Below are 16,770 nucleotides of genomic sequence, written 5' to 3'. Positions count from 1 at the left end.
GAGAGGAGGTCTCCTTGTCCTCCTCACCCTCTCTGTGCCCAGCCTCCACAGCCTTCAACATACTGGGTAAATCCACCAAAATGTAAATCGTGCCCAAATAACCCCTCAGAGAAACATAACAATGAAGACAAACTTGACAGAAATGAAATCTTTTCATTCACTTCACACATTTCAGAACTTCCTAAGGATAAATGAATATAGTATATAGCTCACCATTGCATAAATAATTAAGGCATTCACCGAGGAATCCCTCCCTTGAATAAAAAGCTTCCTCCTAAGCCAATTCTATCTTTCATCCTTAAGATCACAGAATATAGCCAGAAATGGTGGTGCACACCTGTGATCCCAGCAACTGAGAAGGCTGAGGCAGGAGGATCACAAGTTTGAGTCCAACCTCAGCAATTTAGCAAGACTGTCTCAAAATAAAAAGGGCTGGGGATATAGCTCAATGAACACATCCCTGGACTCAATCCCCAGTACTGGAGGGAGAAAAAAAAATCTTGGAGGTACAAATAAACAGGATAAAGAGAGAAAGAGGAAAAAGAAAAAGAACAGTTGACCCTTTCTTCTAGCAATCAGTGGTACAGAAAGTAATCAGGCTTGGTCTCAGAGTCCTATGGTACAGTAGGTTGAGTTTGAAGTCAGACATGTAAGCAAGCATACACTCAGGAAGTACTAAAACTTTTCAAGCCTGCCTGTTTCCCCTCAGGTTGATATTTGGATCTTGCTGCAGCCTTATTGGTCCCATAGTCACCGTGTCTCTCACAGCACACAGGTAAGAGGCAGAGTCTTTCATCTGGAGCTCCCTCAGGAGGAGGTAACCATACCCATCAGACCGACTAAGGAATGTAGAAAAATGGCCTCTCCTCTCCACACCATCCAGAACACTGTAAGACAGAAATAGGGGCGCTCTGCCGTCACGTTGCTGGTACCAGGACAGCCCGTTGAACCCAGATGTCTGGTACGTGCAGTTGACCTGGATGAAGGCTCCTTCCACAGCCGTCAGCTCAGTGGGCTGCTCAACACTTTGTCCTGCAGCACCTGTGAGGGGACCCAAGACTGTTACCTGGACATCCAGCACTCTTGGAAGCCACATGGTTATCAAAATGGTGCTTCCGTGTGGACACAGGAAAGCTGCCACTGACAGGGGATCGCTTGGACAGAAACAGAATAAAAGAAGCAGCAGCAGCAGAGTTATTATTGGATATTCCATAATAATAGGAATATCATCATAAGTCTACCAGGAAAGACTCTGCTACAAAAGTCAGAAGCTGCAATCATTTAGCTGGAAGAAAATTACTTTGAAACTGCCAGCTGTGTTGGCTATTAAGTTGAGACTTACCTCCCACCATCAGGGAAGCGTAGAGCAGGAAAAATCCCCACATCTGCTGCAGGACAACACCAGCCTGGCACATCACCCTGGCTCCTGAGCCTCGAGCCTCTGCAGAAGACAAACCCTCCCTGTGAGCGGGGGAGGGAAGCTCCACCTGGTGAAGCCCAGAGGGACACAGGGGAGGAGCTGCTTGCTTGAGGGGTGACTTCAAGCTTCCTCCACAGGAGCAACTGTGGGGTCCTTGCAGGAACCTCCTCCCATGAACATTTCCAACTGACCAACCTTTGGGTTTTAATCCAAGTGATTCTGGTGAAGATTGACTATCAGAATTGCATATAAAGAACAGAGAAGACAAATGTGATCATAAACAAAGGCAAAAGGAGTCAATTTCCCCAAACTAATTTCTTCCTTTCTCATGACATAATAAAATGGAATCCTAGGGCTGGGGTTGTGGCTCAGGGGCAGAGTGCTTGCCTAGCATGTGTGAAGTACTGGTTTCAGTTTTCAGCAATGCATATAAATAAATGAATAAAAATAAAGGTCTATCAACATATAAAAAAATATTTTTTAAAAAAATTTAAAAATAAATAAAATGGAATCCTAGATCAATTAGAGATGAGTGTGTGTGTATGTACACATATTGAATATTGTGTTTATGTGTCATATATGTTTCGAAACTAGAAAGAGAATTTGCCTATAATTAAGTGTACTTAAATTTGCCTATAATTAACTAATGTATAAATAATCTTCAAAAGATTCAAAAGTAAGGTGCAGAGTGATGCATGTGAAATGAGGTTGTTATCATGAATATGCATATGTAGTATAAACTTTTTAAAGTGCAGGAATGCCTACAGTCAGCTGCTTATATTGTTATGTTAGGGGTTGTGGACGGACAAAGGAGATAGGTCATGTTTTTCCTTGTTCATCTTGTATTGGTTGATGTCAAAAGGAGCATCCTTCATTATATAACTAAAAGAAACAAAAATTAAATAAGAACTGAAAGAAAGAAAGAGATGAGAAGAAAAAAAGGAAAAGGGGAAAAAAGAAAAACTTTAACTATAAATTTAACTATGTATCAGTATATCACAGGAAGAAATTTCTGTGATCTCTGATCAATACTTTGCATACTTATTGACCTCTCAATATGACTTAATAGAAAAGATGGCTATAAATTTTAAAAAGTGGGACCATAATAGGTGTTGGCAAAGATATGGACAAAACAGTACACTAATACATTGCCGGTGGGAAGTCACTTGGGAAAGTTTTGTCAGTTTTTCAAGAAATTAAGCAAGGGCTGGGTTCAATCTCTGTCACCAAAACAAAAAAGAAAAAAGAAAAAGTTAAACATAGATTTACCACATGACCCAGCAATCCAGCAATTCTAAACTTAGTTATAGACCCAAAAAAAAGAAAAACGTATATCCACACAAAAACTTGTTCAAGAATGTTCATAGCAGCGTTAGTCACATTAGCCAAAAACAATCCAAATATCCATCAACTGATAAGCAGATAAACAAAACATGGTATGTAACTGTACAATGGAATATTTTTCATTAGTAAAACTGAGTGAAGTATTGATACATGCTACACTATGAATGAGCCTTGAAAACAGACACTAAAAGCCACATTAATGTGATTCCATTAATATGAATTGTCCAGAATACGCAAAGCAGTAGAGACACTACATACATTAACGGTTGCCAGGAATTGGGAAGGAGAATCAGACAGGTAGCAAACTGCTAATGAGTATGGGATTTCTTTTAGGAGTGATGGAAATATTCAACAATTACATAGTACATAGTGATCAATGGACAACTTCATAAATATACTAAAAACACCTAAACTGTGCAATTTAAAAGGTAAACTATGTGGCATGTGAATTAATCTCAATAACGCTGATATTTTATACGGTACATGTGCGCATGCCTATAATCCCAGTGACTTGGAAGATTGAGGCAGGAGGATCACAAGTTCAAGGTCAGACTCAGCAATTTAGATGAGAACCTCAGCAACATAGCAAGACTATGTCTCAAAATTTTTAAAAATAAAATTAAAAGGACAGGAATATAGCTTAGCTTAGTGGTATAGCACCCCTGGGTTCAATCTGCAGTACCAAAATAATAATAATAATGATAATAATAATAACTAAATAAAGTTGATTTTTAAGATGTATTTAAGTGACTATTGATAGATATTGAAGACTTACTCTACTTGAAATTAATGTACTTGGGTTGGGGCTGTAGCTCAGTGGTAGAGCACTTGCCTAGCACATGTGGGGCACTGGGTTCGATCCTTAGCACCACATAAAAGTAAATAAACAAAATGACGATATTTTTAAAAAGAAAAAAAAAGAAATTAGTGTACTACATGCACGAAAAAAGAAATCACAAAGCTGTTTAACTGAGATTATCCATGAGCTGAGTTCTGCTTTGGGAACCTACTAAGATTTTGAATCTTTGCTGCCTGTTTTTGTCACACAGAATCAGACTCATCTTCCCTCATGGAAAGCCAGTGGAATCTAGACTGTTAATACTACCTGCTGACTTCAGGTTCTCCTTGTCTTTTTCAAGTGCATATTAAACTCTTTATGCATGCTGGATTCAGTCTTTTGTACAGTAGACTTTTGTGCAACAGCAGATGGATAGCAAATGTGTAGACAGGTGCTGCCTGTCTTCTCATCTTACCCAATTTATCTAAACAGTACTGGGTGTTTTGCCATGTTTTATAAAAATTAGTAGAAAATGGGAAAATTAAATTTTTAGTGCCTATTTTGAGAATATCGAAATACACTTCATGGAACTTGGATAAAGATGGAAATAAACATGCTGGAGGCAAAAAATCAAAGGCAATTTACATCCCTTGTGAACCCTCTGAAATCGTTATTTTCTACTTCCTGTACAGAATAGACCCTAGTACCAGGTTATAACAAATATAACACTGCCATCTTGTGGCACCACATATCATTGATGTTTTGTACACGCCCCCCTATCAAAAATATAGGCATTTAGAAACAAAACAAAAATTTTAAATCTTCTAGTCCTTTTCAGTTGTCTCATTTTACAACTGACATTATATAAAACTAAATTAGGCAGCAAAGTTCTTTATGAGACTTTGTTCCTATGTCTGACACTAGATTCTTCCTAACTGTTGCTCAAAGCTTGATTAACCGTTGTTAAATGAAGTCAATCCTGCGACTCTTCATCTAGCCCTGTGCTGAATAGACTGGTCCAGATAAGAGTCACCTTGGTTACTAACATACCCCTGCAATTTGGACGTCCATTCTCTCTCCTGGCACTGACCAGGATTTCCCACCAAGCACTTCTGACTTGCTATTTTTTGAACCCAGGAGCCCTTTACCATTGAGCTACATCCCCAGCCCTTTTTATTTTTTTATTTTGAGACAGAATCTCACAAAGTTGCTTAGGATCTAAGTTACTAAGACTGGTCTTGAACTTGCAATCCTGCAATCTCATCCTCCCAAATTGCTAAGATTACAAGTATGTGCCACTGTGCCTGGCTGGCTTACTACGTTTTCAGATAAAGAGGTCCCTCCTCTGCACCCTGAAAAAAAACAACAGGCGCTGGAAGCACACCCAAGGGAAGGGGCTCATGGAAATAGTGGTAAGGGATATGAAGAGAGATGGGTAGAGAATCAATGTTGCCTGCAAAGGCCTATCTCTCTTCTAATCCTGTCTTTACACAGATGCCCAATTGTAAGAGCAGTTTACAATTTCAACCTGTCATTTTCCTACTTAAAACCCTCAATGGTTCTCCAGTGTCTACAAAGCAAGGATAGATTATTTCAGTGTATAAGACCCCAACTACACATAATTTTAATTCCACTCACAATCTATGCTACAGATACTCTGTATCGCTTGTCTTTCCACACTCTTGCAAGGTGCTTCAGGTTTCCTCAATTTTGCTCACATTTCTTTTTCTCTCTCCTGAAGTGTCCCTCCATGTCTACTGACCTTCAAGGAGAAGCAGGAGTGTGAAATTTTCCTAGCATCTGCCTCTAGCCTTGCTAAAACCATCAGTAACCATAACTACTCTTCTTTGTGGTCCCACCTTAACCTGTAGTTAATATGTAGCTCACCAATTTTTGCTACCCAAAAAAAGGTGTGTGCATGTGGGTGTGGGTGTGTGTGTAGTCGTTGATGATCTGACAAACAGGTTTGATGAAAGTAGAGAAGGAGGAATCCTACTAATCTAAATTGAAGAGGTAAAGTCAATATACTGAATATTAAGGAATCTTTGAAGAATTCTGTTTTAAAAAGGATGGTGGAAATAGAACGGATGTGGATCAAATTCATACAATATATTATGTATAATATTTTATTGTAATGAAACTTTGTTCTCCCAAAAGAAACATCAACGAGACATAAATCTTGAATGAGAGTGAAGGGAAAGATTGTCCCCATGGTTTGAGCTTGAACTTAAAGCTGAAATAAAAGAAGCTTCCTGGAACCGTGTGGGGCAGAAAATGGGGACACTTTGTTGAAAGAGAGCTATGCTTATTTGAGTTGACCCAAGAGCCAGGTCACTCAGGAACTATGGCAATAGCAGCCCAGACTGTGGAAGCTGTGGGAAACAGCCTGACCATGGTGGTGAGAGAAGAAAGACTTCTGTCCTACACCACAAGAAAAGAGGTGATCCTAAAATGAAGGGAACTTGCCCATGGCACTGAGGCAGACAGAGATGGAGAAATATCTTCTGGACCACCACCTACACTATAAAGCCAAAGATCACATGACTCACCTGATGAAAGCAATTTTTCAATTTTTTTTTTTTTTTTTTGGGTGCTGGGGATTGAACCCAGGGCCTTGTGCTTACAAGGCAAGCACTCTACCGACTGAGCTATCTCCCCAGCCCCCTGAAAGCAATTTTTCAGATTTCCTTTTCTAGAGTGTGTTGCCATTATACCAAATTCTAGAAATGGCTGGGTCCCTGGGTCCTTGGACTTTCCACACATGAGGGTCATGGTGGAACAAGAACGTTTTCAATGTAGCTGCACGGAGACTCCTGAAATTGATTCTAATATTAAAAGCTTCCTCCTTATTTCATACAACAAGGTAAGTTGAGACATGCAGTTCCTTATATTCCTCCCAGTTATAGAGGGTACCTACCCTTACATCTGTCTGTTCTTTTTTATATATCAAGTAATATTTTTTACATACCCTAACGTCCTTTGATTGGTGTGCCTTTGAACAGGCCCCTATCCCTGGCTACCTAAAGTATTAATACAGTAAGGAGGGTGGAGGGTGGTGTCAAGAGAGATCAGGATAGCAATGTTAAAGTAGAAATAAATGAAAAAATTGCTTTTTAGCTTTTGGTGGTCAAAATAAGTTTTCATGTCTATAGCAAGACAACCAGCTTGAAAGTCAGTATTTGTCATGAGACAAAAAATCCGAAATTACTTTATCTCTCACTGCAACCCATCAAGTCAGTCTTGGTGGATTTGATTGCAGAATTTATATGGTGAAATCTTCAGGCAAACTGAATCAAGTGAAAGCAAGAATCCTTACCCTTGAAAATTTGGGAAGAATGTAGAGAAAAGAAGGGAAAAAGAGATTAGATGCCAGGTTTTTTGTTTTCCCCAACTGAAACCAAACCTCAGAACAAGTGGGAGCCTTAAGGAATATTAAGCAAACCAAAGGTCACCAGACACCATAGCATGTTTGTGGGGAAATGGCACAGAGAGACTCCGAATCTTAGAATAACTCTGGTTATTCATTCATAGTACAAGAGAAATAAGTATATAAAACTGGTTTCCAGTACCTGGAAATAAGGGAACCAAAGGTGCCTGTATGTTTTTCTAGGGGAGACAAAGGAGTATGGGGAATTATAGATGGTGCTACAGCGCACGCTGGGACCAAAGTGTCCCCTGCTGGGTGGGTTCTTGTGCTATCAGAAGAATCAGATAAATGCACAAGTGGGATGGAAACAAGGATTTTGACTGGGGGCTTCTTATGGAGGAAGAAGGTAGACACAGCTCTGACTATCAGGCTGACTCAAACAAAGGACAGAGGTATACAGTTTTCATTGCATCTTCAGGGTAGGTATTGTCCCCACATGTAGAAGTGGAAATTATTTGTGCTCTTCTTCATCATGTCTCTTCATGTGTCCCATGTCTCATTACCATCTTACGTTTCCACCTGAGGGGGAGAATTTACTATGCTAATAAAGTAAAGGTAATTGCACGTTACTTTAGTGACTACTCTACACAAGCATTTGCCCCTCGCCACCTGGAATTTGCTCCTTTTCATCTGGGAAAGTCCCTCATATTATTTTCAGAACAGGGAAGGCTATTGTCCTATCTCAGTGGGTTTGATTTTAATGACCTTGTCTCGCCTTGCTGTCTGACTCCTTGGTATTTCTGCAGGCCACACAGTCTCCAAAGGTTGAGCTGACTTCCCCACCTCCTATCTCCAGGACATTATCTCACTTCCTTAGCCTTGAAGACTGGTCCACTTTTTAACCCCTAATTCCCTGGTAGTCTGATAACCATATGAGAATGAGATTTAGTTTGCCTGTCTCATTCTCCCCTGAGAGATTTGACTCCCTTAGTCCTAAGGGAGTCCTACTTTTCATGGGAGGAGGAGGGTGACCCTGACTGTCTCAAAAGCAAGGTCACCACAGAATGAATGTACTCACTTCCAGACCAAAGCCAAGAACAGGGGTTGTGGGTTTTGAACAGTGGCATGCTGGTAAATTATTAAAACTGGTTCTAAAAAAAAATAGCCAGGAATGGTGGTACACACTTGTAATCTTGGCTACTCGGGAAGTGGAGGCCAGATCAAAACTGTGAGACCAGCCTGGGTAACTTAATGAAACCCTGTCTCAAAATAAAAAAGAGTCAGGCATGTACTCCCAGCAACTTGGGAGGACTGAGGCAAGAGGATCCCAAGTTTGAGGCCAGCCTCAACAACATAGCTAGACCCTTAGCAATTTAGCAAGACCCTGTCTCAAAATTAAAAAATAAAAAATAATTGGGGATGTAACTCAGTGATAGAACATACTGGATTCAATTTCCAGTGCCACAAAAGAAAACCCAAAAAAAAAAAAAAAAAAAAAAAGACAACAGAAGTAAAAATAGACAAAGATGATTACAATAAACAAGATGCTTCTGGATAGTAAAAGAAAGCAACAACATGAAGAGACAACTTACAGAAAGGGAAAAAATATTTGCAAACTATTCATCCAACAATGGTTAATATCCAGAATATACAAGGAACTCAATCAATTCAACAGCAAAAAATAATAATAATAATGATAATCCATCTAAAAATGAACAAGTGACCTATTTAGACATTTTGCAAAACAGGACATACAAATGGCAACAAATTTTTGAAAGTATGTTGAACGTCCTTGACCATCAGGGAATGCAAACTAAAACTACAATGAGATATTATTTCACCCCATTTACAGTGACAAAAGATTACAATTGCTGGTGAGGATATAGAGAAAAGAGAACCCTTGGGTACTAAGATTTGTAAATTAGTACAGCCACTACAGAAAGCAGTATGCAGGTTCCTCAAAAACTAGAAGTGGAGCCAAGTGCAATGGCACACACCTGTATTCCCAGAGGCTCAGGAGGCTGAGGCAGGAAGATCTCAAGTTCAAAGCCAACCTCAGCAAAAGTGAGGCACTAAGCAACTTAGTGAAACCCTGTCTCTAAATAAAAAATACAAAATAGAGCTGGGGGGTGTGGCTCAAGTTGTTGAGTGCCCCTGAGTTCAATCCCCAGTACCCTCCCCTCCAAAAAACTAGAAGTAGGCCTACTATGTGATCCAACAATGCCACTACAGGGTATATATACAAAAGAAATGAAATCAGCATACCAAAAAGATACAAGTACTCCCATGTTTCCTGCAGCATTACTCAAAATAGCCAAGGTATGGAATCAACCAAGGTATGCATAGACAGATGAATGGAAAATATTGGAAAATATGGCGAGAGTTGGGGGGGGCTGTAACTCTCCACCATGTCAGCTTAAAGCACAAGAAGTAAAATCAAGACTCAATAAATAGGATGCTATCAAACTAAAAAACTTCACCACAAAGAAAACAATCAAGAACATGAACAGGACTGGGGATATAGCTCAGTTGGTAGAGTGTTTGCCTCACAAGCACAAGCCCTGGGTTCAATCCCCAGCACAGGGAGGGACAGAGGGGCTTGGGTTGTAGCTCAGTGGTAGAGCCCTTGCATAGCATGCATGAGGCACTGGGTTCGATCCTCAACACCACATACAAATAAATTTCAAAAATAAAATAAAGGTCCATCAACAACTAAAAAATAAAAATAATTTTTTTTAAAAAGGAATACAAGCCTACAAAATGGGAGAAAAACTTTACCACCAGCACCCCAGATACAGCATTAATCTCCAGGATATACAAAGAACTCAAAAAATTTAACATACACATGAAAAAAGAACACAACCCAGTCAATAAATGGACTAAGGAACTGAACAGGCACTTCACAGAAAAAGAAATACAATCAATCAACAAATATATGAAAAAATGTTCAACATCTCTAGCTAGCAATTAGAGAAATGCAAATCAAAACTTTGCAGAGGGCTGGGGAGATAGCTCAGCTGGTAGAGTGCTTGCCTCAAAAGCACAAGGCCCTGAGTTCGATCCCCAGTACCACCACAAAAAAAAAAAAAAAAAAAAAAAAAAAAAAACCAACTTTGCAGAGATTCCATCTTACCCTAGTCGGGATGGGAATTATGAAGAATACAAGCAACAATAAATGTTGGCTAGGATGTGGGGGGAAACGTACACTCATACATTTCTGAGGGGACTGAAAATTGATACAACTACTCTGGAAAGCAGTATGGAGATTTCTCAGAAAACCTGGAATGGAACCACCATTTGACCCAGTTTTCCCACTCCTCAGTTTACACTCAAATGACTTAAAAGCAGCATACTACAGTGACATGGCCACTTCAATGTTTACAGCAGCTCAATTCATAATAACCAAGCTATGGAACCAACCTAGGTGTCCTACAAAAGATGAATAGATAAAGAAAATGTGGTATATATACACAATGGAATATTACTCAGCCATAAACAAGAACAAAATGATGGCATTTGATGGTAAATGGATGGAACTGGAGACTACCATGCTAAGTGTAATAGTCAGTCCCAAAAAAAGCAGAATGTTCTCTCTGATATGTGGATGCTAACCCACAACAAGGCAGGGGAAGAATAGATGTTCATTGGATTAGACAAAGGGGAATAAAGGGAAGGGGCAGTGGGAAAAGAAAAGGAAATAGAATGAATCAGACATATCTTTCCTATTCTTATATATGAATACATGACCAATGTAATTCCACATCATATACAACAACAATAATGATATCTTAATTAGAATTAGAACAATACTATGTAGATATTCTATATATGTATAATATGTCAAAATACACCCTACTGTCATGTATATGTAGAAAGAACCAATAAAATAAAATATGGGGGACTAGGATTGTAAGTTGGTGGAGCGCTTACCTAGCATGTGGGAGGACCTGGGTTCAATACCCAGCAGCAAAACACACACACACACACACACACACACACACACACACACGGACTCACACACAGTATACATATATAGACATGTGTGTGTATACACATGCAATGAAATATTATTGAGCCATGAAAAAAACGAAATCTTTGCCATTTGCAGCAACATGGATGGAAATGAAAGTTAATTCATTAGTGAAATAAATCAGGCACAGAAAGACAAATATTGCATGTTCTCACTCATATGGGAAAGCTAAGAAAGTTGATTTCATAGCAGTAAAAGTAGAATAGTGATGACTACAGGATAGGGAGAGTAGTCTGCCAGTACAGATAGGAAGGGGAAGAGAGAATAGAGAGAGGTTTGATGATGGTATGAAAATAAAGTTAGCCAAGAAGAATAAGTCCTAGTGTTCTACAGCAGAGTGGGGTGACTATAGCTCACACTAATTTATTATATTTTTGTGTGTGTGGTGCTGGGGATTGAACTCAGGGCCCTGTGCATGCAAGGCAAGTACCCTACCAACTGAGCTATATCCCCAGCTCTTATATTTTTCCTAAAGAACTAGCAGAGAGGAATTCAAAGGCTCCCATTAAACTGATTAATGTTTAAGAAGCAGATGCTAATTACCCTGCTTTGATCACTACACACTGTGTACATATATCAAAATATCACATTGTAGTCAATGAATATGTACAATGATTATACATTAATTTTAGAATTAAATTAAAATTTTAAAAAGCACTGATTGGTAATGCCTTCCAATTTCCTCGGTGTAAATTCTACCACCGCAATTTCAACACAGCATCCCTGCACATGGAGTTGGTAAGGGAAGTGTGGTAGCACACTATTATATGGTAATTATATCATAACGATATGATAGATGTGAGGAAATTCATGGATATTAGGAGAACATAATAATTAGAAATCAATGTTTTTAGGATTACATTTGTTTAAGTATAATTTAATTGAAATTGTGTATTTAATTGCAAATGTATATTTTAATGGCAACTTTAATAAAGAGCTCACAGAATTTATGAAAACTTAACAAACAGCTATTGTAAGCCAGCATAAGCCAACTCCAGCACACAACTATGATTTCAACTATGAATAAGAATAAGTCACCCCAGGGGTCTAGATGGCACCATCATCACCTACATGGCCCAAGGAGCCAACCCAACCTGCCATATCCCAATAAAGAAGAGCAAATATCCAAAGAACACTCCCAACAATTTGCAGCCATCCTCTTTCCCCAATGCTACAAGAACAATGGACTCATCCCAGAGATAACTAACTTCACTCAATTGAGCTAAATTGGAGGGATTTGTTTTTCTCAGTATCAAGAGAAGTGAAGAGATGTAAGGAAGACTAGCTCAATTATTGAAATTAAGTACAATTTCAATGCACTTCTGAGGATAATGTGGGTAAATGTGTTATTCCCACAACTCTTCAAAGAAAGGAATCACAGAAGTTAAAGATTATCCAAACTGATAATACTGTTCTTCACAGCTCACTTTCTAAATGTGTAGACGTGATTCCTGCTTGCTGTCAAAACAAAGCATAATGAGGTCCTGGGGAACATAGTTCTCATGGGAGAAATGCTTCTGAGTAGAACTCCCAGGAGGTGAATATAGTGCTTTCCAAATCTCTCAACAGTGTTTTTTAAAATCTGGATCAAAGGAGAGCTAGTTAATAATGGAGTTGATTCAAGCCCATAAGCAGAGTAGTCACACTCTATAAAGAACTTCCAAGAGCAGGAGATAAATAGACTCTAAAATCAGTCCATGGTCAGATCCCCTGGAAGGTTCTGATTCCATTCCAAAACAGAGATCCAGTAGCCCATCACTACAAGCCAAAGGGATGCTCTGAAGGTTGCTGTCCTCCCCTTCTGGACCCTTCCACCTGAGAGCAAACCCCGCCTCCAAGATTTTGCTGCTGTGTCCTTGTGAGTCCAAGAAGAAAAACTTTCCTAAAGTTGGGTCAGTTCTAGACTTTAAAAGTTGTATCCAAAAAAAAACAATATTTAGTCTTTTTTCCCCAACTTCTTCTTCAATTCACCTTCTACTCCCAGAGTTGATCCATTAGGTATATTAATATTTTTTGTACTGGCAATAGAACCCCAGGGGCTACTTTGAGACAGGGACTCACTAAAATGTTGAGGGCCTGGCTAAGCTGCTGAGGCTAGCCTCAAAAGTTCTATCTTCCTGAGTCACTGGAATTACAGGCGTGCACCACTGCACTCAGCCGGCATATCAACGTTAAATTGGCCTTTCTCCAGATGTGGGAATTTTCTCTTTTGAATAGAGAAAAAATATTTTCAATATTTACCATTTCTTTTTTGTCTATTTGGGGAAGTTGATAAAGCAAAATAGATGATACATCAGATTCAGTGTTACTGTGCAAACACAGTAAGAAGCAGGTTCCTTAACCCTTCTTTTTCCAGTGATGAACACAGTCAACCTACTTTAAGTCGGGAAGACCTTTGTTTCAATTATCTTTTCATTTGGGGGCGCAGGAGGGCGGGGGTAAGGAAGTTGGTTACTGGAGATTGATCCCAAAGGCACTTTACCACTGAGCTACAGTCCCAGTGCTTTTTATTTTTCATTTTGAGACAGGGTCTCACTAAGTTGCTTAGGTCCTCACTAAATTGCTAAGGGTGGTCCTGAACTTGCAATCCTCCTGCCTCAGCCTCCTTAGCCACTGGGATTACAGGTGTAAACCACCATGCCTGGCATCGAGTACCTTATCTTAAACAAACTCTTTTACTTATAATTTAGAATGTTAGGATGCAAGTGGAATGAATAATCAGAGCAAGAAAACAGGGACTCTGCCTCTTCATTGTGCCCATTCTCCTTGCTCTGCCTCTGTATTCAAGTCACCTAATTAACTAAAAGGACTATCATCTGAGTCTGGTCCTAAAAGCAAACACTAGTGAGCAACTCAACTCTGGTCACTCTTTATCCCACAGTCTTAAGCAAATCATTTATGCTCTGAAAGATGACCACAACCCACAGGTGTTCCATAGAAAAGCCCAGCTCAGTGCAAATGTGCCAAGAAAGGTAAAAACCCACTCTGGGATGCTCTGGTTTATTTGTTTTGTTTTTGAGACAGGGTCCTACTTAATTACTGAGGCTGGCCTCAAACTTTGGATCCTCCTGCCTCAGCCTCCCAAGTCACTGGGATTACAGGTATGCACCACCACACCTGGCTATACTTTAATTTTTTGCAAGGTAAGAAAAGGCACCACCTCTAAGGGCTTAGAAAGTCAGCCTCCTAGTGAAGGAAGCATAACAAGCATCTATTCTGTGGCTTCCTGCCTGACCCTGTATGAGGGTCCTGGCCTTCCACCTTACTGTTTCCATCCCTGGGGACCTCTCCCTTGAATCTCTAGGCCAGAGCCCCTGAAACCTGCTGTTTTCAAGATCAATACTATGAGTGATGTTACTGGATTCTTATTTTCTTTCATCAAATACTTTTAATATTAAATTGCAACTTTTGTGTAAGATGAATTTAACCATACTAAATACTATTTAAAACAAAATTTTAAAATATGTATGTCCAATTAGCCAAGATGTAGATATTTTTTAAATGTTTGATGAATCCAAGTTTGCCTCACTCCCCAATTTACATGCCTAAGATTCCACAGCTCCAAAAGATTAGTAAACCTATAAAATGTTACATTTAAAACATTTTCTAGAACTGCTCCATCTTGGTGACTCAGTCCTGCGCTCCCCCAGCTCCAACAGAACTTCCACCTTCAGGTCTCCTCTACCCATGTCACCAGTCTACCTCCCATTACGGCTCCACCCTAAATCAAAACCACCATCTTTGCTGTCTCTGCTCTGAACTGGAGCCTGTCCTGGTGATACTGCCGTAAACCGGTGACGAGTTCTGCTCCCTCTAATGTTGAAGTTTGAACTCTAGAGAAGCACGCCAAGGCAAGCATATAAAGCAGGTTTTATTTAAAGGTAGTAATAATACAGACTTCTCCCAAGAGGGAGAAGGGGGCCATGGCTGATGTTCTAGAATCCCAAGAAGTGAGCGCACCCTACATCTTTTATAGGTTAGGGTCTCTTTTGTTCTCCAGTTCTCTCCCCCCTTATCTCTCCTTCCTGCCTACGTGACTTGGCCTGGTTTTGCATAAAGTGAGAAGCCATGGGCAGGGGGAGGGCCAAGGTGATTCAGGCAGGTAAGGGCCCATTAATTAGCAGCTCCTCACTTGCAGTCCTTGATAAAGGCAGGTGATTTGGTAATCAATGAGCTCCGGAGATTCTTGACATTCCATTCTCCCAGGGGCGGTCTCCAACTTCCAGAGGCAGATGGCTTTCATGGCTTCATTTCCTCAATTTGACCCGATCCCCTATTTCTACACTAACTGCCGGTCCTTAATTCTGGCTTCACTGGGCCCACCAGCCATAACCACATGGGTGTCCCTACCCTGCCAGCCAAGATGCCCAGGGCCAGATAGGAAGGGAACAAGTGCAAGGAGCCTTCTCCCAGCAGAGCCCTGGGGAAGATGCGTCTGGACATGAGCACCACAGCCCAGGGGGAGTTCAGAGTGGTGAAGAAAGACATTGTATCAAGCATAGAATTCATCATGTACATTATTTTCATTATGTATGAATGCCCAAATAATTGTCTTCTTAGTATAATCCTGGTATGATGTGATTTGTGAAAACTAGATTCTCATTAATATTTTAAAGCCACATAATTTCCCAAGACAGAAGTACATTTATAGTCCAAATTTCCTTACTGATAGAAAATAAATTTGGCTAATAATTGGCATCATAAACATGCTCTCAAACTGTTCCATCTCTTTACTTCTAGGCAGACACTACCACATCTATCCTAAAAGAAATCAATGTATTCCTCCTTCTGAAAATAAGGTAATAAAAATTTAACATAGTCTTCTCTTTGTGGAGAAAGTCTACAATTAACATTTCTATGGACTCTATAAAGTGTGATACATTCATATTATTAATAATTACTGGATAGTATCATTTGCAATTAATTCTTTTTAAGTAATATTAAAGGTGAAATATGTTTGAGACTGGTGCTATGTAATTAGACTCTTACTAGTTTACTAGTTTATTGTCACTAAGTTGCTGAGGCTGGCTTTGAACTTTCTTTTCTTTTTTTTTATTTTATTTTATTTTTTATTTTTACAACTGCATTTTTTAAATATTTTTCCTTGGGTTTAAATGGACACAATACCTTTATTTTATTTTATTTATTCTTTTTATGTGGTGCTGAGAATTGAACCCAGTACCTCATGCATGCTAGGCGAGTACAACTGAGCCACAACCTCAGCTCCCAGATTGCATTTTGATTCATTGCTCACAAATAGGGTCCAACTTTTCATTTCTATGATTGTGCACAATGTACATTCATCCCATTTGTGTAATCATACATGTACATAGGGTAATGAAGTCTGTCTCAGTCCACCATGAATCCTCCTGTCTCAACCTCCAGAACTGCTGGGATTACAGGCACAAGCCATCCAACCCAACACTAGTTTACTTATTGTTGTTTCTTTTTTTTTTTTTTTTTTTTTAAGTTGTAGATGGACACATACCTTTATCTTATTTATTTATTTTTTTTTTTTTTTAATGTGGCACTGAGGATCAAACCCAGTGCCTCACATATGCTAGGCAAGTGCTCTATCACTGAGTCGCAACCCCAGCCCCTTGTTTTTTAAAGGCTACATACAAAGCAGCAGATATGTAGGCTGAACAAATCTAATGATTTAATAAACAACTTGAGGATTATAGTTAATTATATAGTTTTATATTTAGGATCTTTGCTAAGCAAGTAGATTTTAACTGTTCTTGCCACACCCACAAAAAAAGAACAACTATGTGAGATGATGAATACGTTAACTTGTTGTACTGTAGTAACCATTTTACTATCTTTATATC

At 39.4% G+C, this 16,770-nt stretch overlaps 1 long non-coding RNA gene across 1 annotated transcript; it reads right to left on the bottom strand.

Moving 5' to 3' along the window:
* Positions 1 to 762: 762 nt before the first annotated feature.
* LOC124972127 (uncharacterized) lies at positions 763 to 1,472 on the bottom strand. Its single transcript, XR_007106439.1, has 3 exons — positions 1,343 to 1,472; positions 977 to 1,041; positions 763 to 887 (listed from the first exon to the last, which is right to left on the bottom strand). It is a non-coding gene; the product is annotated as an uncharacterized LOC124972127 (long non-coding RNA).
* Between the last annotated feature and the right edge of the window lie 15,298 nt (positions 1,473 to 16,770).

This window comes from Sciurus carolinensis, chromosome 2 (genome assembly GCF_902686445.1).
Source record: "Sciurus carolinensis chromosome 2, mSciCar1.2, whole genome shotgun sequence".
Taxonomy (NCBI): Eukaryota; Metazoa; Chordata; class Mammalia; order Rodentia; family Sciuridae; genus Sciurus; species Sciurus carolinensis.
Note: the sequence above shows the minus strand (reverse complement) of the source record. Positions and strands in the feature narration are given on the sequence as shown.